The sequence below is a fragment of the Aquarana catesbeiana genome, linkage group LG01 (genome assembly GCF_042186555.1).
Source record: "Aquarana catesbeiana isolate 2022-GZ linkage group LG01, ASM4218655v1, whole genome shotgun sequence".
Lineage (NCBI taxonomy): Eukaryota > Metazoa > Chordata > Amphibia > Anura > Ranidae > Aquarana > Aquarana catesbeiana.
Window position 1 is genome coordinate 928,802,851 of NC_133324.1, and position 6,000 is coordinate 928,808,850.

Consider the following 6,000-nt stretch of genomic DNA (forward strand, 5'->3'; position numbering starts at 1 on the left):
TGCGGAGCAGATGACGCTGAGGACCGCCAAAGAAGAAACAATGTAAGGGTGGTTGGCCTGCCAGAGGGTGCAGAAGGGGACAGGCCAGTGTTATTTGCTGAAGAGTTCTTCGCAAAGCTCCTTCACTGGAAGATTTACCCCCCACTTATATAGTGGAAAGAGCGCATAGAGTCCCCACTGGAAAAAGACCACCAGGAGCCTTCCCAAGACCCTTTTTGGTGAGATTCCTAAACTACAGAGATAGAGACATGATCCTGACGCAATCCAGAAAAGCCAAAGAACTTAAATTTGAAAATGCCAAGATAATGCTATTCCCAGACTTTTCTGCAGCCACGCAACAGCAGCGTCGCTCCTTTAACGATGTACGAAAACGTTTAAGGGAGAAGGAGGTGCAATACAGTATGCTATATCCCAGCAGGCTCAGGATACAGTATAAAGGCAATGTGAGATTCTTTGATAATCCCGCTGAAGCATGAGAATGGATGGATAAAGAACTCTCCTAAAACCAGTGTTTAGAAAAATGCTACCTGGATGGACAGATGCAGTTTAACCTCTTTAAAGGCACCACTGTTTGAAAACAAGGTCGTTAGTTGTTAAAATCATTCCCACTGTTGGAGATTGAAAGGTGTCATCCTGTCAAGTGTCGGATCCAGCACCAGGCAGACAAGTCATACAGCTAGAAAATGGAGATCTTATGACCGCCCCTGAAGTTAACATTCACCACTGGAAGGAGACAATTCATCTGACTACAGGGCCTGGGAGCTCGGAATTATCCTGATTCCAATCTCCAGAATTTTGGAATAGTAAAGACAACCTTCCTGAAGATCTCCGATTCAATTGGGGTTACCACAACGAAATTGTGCTTCATTTTTATTCTTATTTTTTCGGATTTATTTCATTATTTTTCCTTTGTTCCGGTTTATCGTTTGGATGGGAAAGATGTTACTAATGAAGGGGTGAAGTGGTCCTCCTGAAGGACTTCTAATGGAGACCACATCAGTCACGCCTGTCCCAAAACTTAATAGCGGGCGGGGAGACCTTTGCAGGGTCTTTCGTTTAAGTCCCCTAACCCTTTAAAATCTATAAGCTCCAAAGAACATCTTGCCCGGAGCATTTTGAAGGAAGATGAATACTACAGTAGAAGAGCTGTCAGACTTTCGCCGGATACGGCAGATGTCCACGTTATTTTTTGTTTTTTGGGATAAAGCTACATGCCAGACTTTTTTATGTTCGGTTGGGGTTGTTCACTGATATAATAGCAGGGGGGGGAGGGTATAGCAAACTTGTCACAGCTCAGATTGATATAAGTGGAATAGATTCATTCATAACTAGTTGGTATTCAATACATAGGAGGGAGAAGTTTCCCTCAAAAGGTGGCAACAAATTTTATTATCATTCCAATGACAGGGACGGATAATTTGCGCATAGTGTCTTGGAACGTTAGAGGTCTAAACAATGAGTTTAAGAGAGCCTCGGTGTTCCAATACCTAAAGCAATCAAAATCGCACGTTGTATTTTTACAGGAGACTCACTTAGACGGTGGCAAGGTGATGTCTCTCCGTAAACCATGGATACAAAAAGCTTTCCACTCCACCTACTCCACTTTTGCTAGGGGAGTATCGGTACTGGTCAGCAAGACAATTCCGTGTAACATACACCAAATTATAACAGACCCTAATGGCCGCTATGTGGCAATGGTAATGGATGTGTATTATAGTAGGATGCTACTGATAAATGTCTATATTCCTCCTCCTTTCCAGATCCAGATGCTATATGATATGTTGACCCGATTGGCCCAGTTTCTGCATCTCCCTCTGCTCCTGATGGGAGACTTCAATGCGATACTTGATTCGGCATTGGACTCGTCCAATCCGGGCAGGGTGAGCTCGACAGACCTGTGTGGATGGGCCACTGCAGCGGGCCTAATAGAACTATGGAGATGGAAACATCCAACGGATAGAGGGTATTCTCACCTGTCATTGACCCACAGGTCGGCAGCGAGGATAGATCTTGCTTTTGGTAACAATAAAATCTTACAATATGTGGATAATGTTGAATATCTGGCCGGGGGCCTTTCGGATCATAATCCTCTCTCTCTTGCGTTGTCCCTCCCGACCGGGGCAAGAGGGGGAGGATAGCGCCTCTCGACTGTCTGGTTACAAAACGAGCAGGTGGCGTCCCAAATTGAGGAAGCCACTAAATCGTACTGGGCGGTTAATTCGGAGTCTGCTGAACCAACCACGGTGTGGGATGCTTTCAAAGCAGTAACTAGGGGGGAATGCATATCAGCTATAAAAACTGCAAGAGTAAATGAAAATGAGGAAATGGAAATATTAAAACAGTATGAGAGAGAATGTGCGGAAGTTCACGCTAGGACTAATAATGGGTCCTCCTATGAAGCCCTGCTAGAGGCGAGACGGAGGTTATCTCTACATGTAAAGGGTTTGACTAGCTCTGACTTGACAAGGGCGGCACATAGGGTGTTTGCAGAGGGGGACAAGAATGGCAGGCTCCTGGCTATGTTAGTGGCTGATCAATCCCCCATTGCTCATATACCAGTTATTAAAAACAAGCAGGGAGTATTGGTTAAGGAACCGACCGCCATAATGCAGGAGTTTGTTGACTTCTTCTCCTCCCTGTACTCACCAATCCCTAATTACGACACTGAAAAAATGCACGAACTACTAGAGGGGCTACATATCCCGAGACTATCAGACTGTGACTGTCAACTATTAGAGGCAAACATAACAATCAAAGAAATACAGGCAGCAATATTTGCTTTTCCGTCTAACAAGGCTCCAGGGCCGGATGGGTTCCCCATAGATTTTTACAAAGATAATGTAGAACAGTTGGCGTCCAGACTTCATTGGCTTATGGAACATTGTCACAAAAATTCCTCCCTTCCTAACTCCATGCTAGAGGCATATATGATCCTGTTATTGAAGCCAGGGAAAGACCCTACGGAATGTGCGTCTTACAGGCCAATAGCACTGTTAAACACAGACTTAAAGATTTTAACAAAAATCCTTGCGACAAGACTAGCGACGGTGATCCCGGCTATAGTAAATATCGACCAAACGGGATTTATGCCAGGCAAATCGACGGACACAAACTTGAGGAGACTATTTACACACTTACAGCTACCGCCCTCAGACTCGGAAACAAGGATTGTAATATCCATAGACATAGAAAAAGCATTTGACTCGGTCGATTGGAATTTCATGTTTAGTGTGCTAGAGGTTATGGGTTTCAGAAAATGGATTTATATGCTTTACAAGAATCCAAAGGTAGCTATTAAACTGGGATCTGCGGTTTCTTCATTCTTTGAGGTGGGTAGGGGTACTAGACAAGGGTGTCCACTATCCCCATTTCTGTTTGCCCTGGTAATGGAACCCGTGGCCATTGCACTGAGATCCTCGAGTAGTGTGGAGGCGGTTAGAGTGGGTACAATCCATGAAACATTGACCTTATATGCTGACGACATGCTTCTGTTTTTAAATGACCCTGTCAACTCCTTAAAAGCGGTCTTAGAAATCCTAAATAAATTCACCCTTTTTTCAGGGCTCAGGGTAAACTGGAGCAAATCGTCCATATTGCCTATAGACATCAAAGCAAAAGACAAAGCGGACCCCAATCTTCAACTGCAATGGGTAGATACACTAAAATACCTTGGGGTAAAAATAACAGCGAAAGTGCAGGATTACTTTAAGTTAAATTTGCTACCACTACTAACTCTCATTAAACAAAAATTTCAGGCCTGGGCCAGACTACCCCTTTCCCTGATAGGCAGAATATGCCTTATTAAAATGAAAATATTACCGGTAATCCTGTACTTTCTCAGACACGCCCCGGTTTGGATACCAAAGGCTTACTTCAAGCGTATAGATAGTTTGATAGTCTCATTTTTGTGGTCACCTAAGCTTCCCCGGGTGGGTCTCAAGGTTCTCCAGGAGCCTAGTGCACAGGGAGGACTAGCGTCACCGGACTGGCATAAGTACTATCTGGCGGGACAAATGGTGTTTGCCCACAGATGGCTACTGTCAGACGATGGGGACGCGGCTACGGTATTAGAGGCGGGTCATACGAAAGCCTACGACTGGCCCTATTTAGGGGCACAAAAACAGACTTACCTCTGACAGAGACAATGATAGCCACAATTAGAGCCTGGGGGCTGGCGGTAAAATTAGCTTCTCCTAGCTACCTGGGTTTTTCCCCGTCATCACCATTATGGATGAATCCTTTATTACCGCAATTTTATAGTCTGCCGGACCCAATGATTTGGGCAGTAAAGGGTATTAAAACACTCAAGGACATCACATCTTTTGGTGAACTTCTGACATTTCCACAGCTCAAGACCAGACATGATTTGCCGAATTCTTACCTCTTCCGTTTCCTTCAAATCAGGCACGCATTCCAAAAACAATTCAGTGAGCTGAGGGTGGAGTCCCTGCCTTCTGCTCTTGAATCTATGTTGACAGATGAAGAATTGCCTAAAGTTCTCTCAGTAACATACAAGGAATTTTTTAAAACTACTCCTAAGGCAGTTCTTAAATGTAGAACCAATTGGGAAACGGAGGTGCCGGAGTTACAAGGGGAGGACTGGGATGACCTTTGGACACAACCTTTTAACTACTTAGTTACAGCAAGAGATAGACTGATACAATTTAAGTTTTTACATAGAAGTTATTATACCCCAGCTAGGCTTGCAAAAATGTATGGTGGAGACACAGCAAAGTGCTGGAGATTTTCTTTCTCTCCAGCTAATGCGGAACACATATTTTGGTCATGCCCACTTATTCAAATTTATTGGAAGGAAATCACGCAGTGCATCTCAGACTTGATCTCAGTTCCCATTCCAGTGACAATTAAGGTTTGCTTATTGGGGCTGGTAGAGGACCTGGTTCCAACCAGGGCCTTGAGAACGCTAATAACCATTCTCTTATTCTATGGGAAAAAAGCGATCCTCCTTAAATGGAAAAATAAGAATGCTCCAGAGGGTAGGTTTTGGAAACAGTTAGTCAACAATATGATTCCGTTTTACAAGGCAACATATAGAGCGAGGGGTTGCGAGAAAAAATTCGACAAAATATGGAAGGTATGCTGGGAATCTAGCACTACGGTGGGATAAGAGACATACTTCATGGTTTATATATTTGTTAGGTGTTAAACTCAAAATAAAAAATTTAAAGACTTAGAATACTACACGTACATGAGGGGATAAAAGATTGAAACTAGGGGGGCAGGAGGCGGAGCCTAGCGGAGCAGACATGTATTGTTAGAGCTCCACACCGCTGAGGAGAGAAGAGAAGGACAAAGCGGAGCCTGCAGGCTCAAAAGGTATCCATTTGAATCTTTTTGCCCCAGGGAACAAACTGTGAAAGTTTGGGCAGGAAATAGGGTACTGGGAAGAAACCGTGGCAGAAATAAAAATCACCTCACAAAGAGCTCACAGGCACTCACTGCAGCTGAAGCAGCTCCAGTCACCTCACAAGATACAGCATCAGGGCGCTCTCACAGACAGAAAATGTCACAGCAAGACTCTCCATTTGAGTCAGATACAGAACAAATCCTCTCACAAACTTCTCCACAAGCCTCCTCAGTATCCCCAGTAATATTATTACAATTTGAAAAGATGCTTCATAAGGCTTTAAAACAAACCTCAGACCAAATGACAAAAAGCCTAACCAAAGAAATAAGAGAGCTGGGAAACCGCACCGCAGCCTTAGAAATAAAAATGGATGAAATTGAAATTACAACCCAAGAAAATATAACAGAATTGGAACAATTAAAAAAAGAGAATTTAATACTTCAAACTAAGCTGGAAGATTACGAAAATAGAGCCAGACGTTCAAACTTGCGCATAAGGGGAATACCTGAAACTGTGACAGACCTGCAATCTACTATTACTGCTCTATTACAAGAACTAAAGCCAGATATCCCTATTGAACGTTTAGAACTGGACAGAGTACACAGAGCCCTCACAGCCAAAAAGAAAGATGG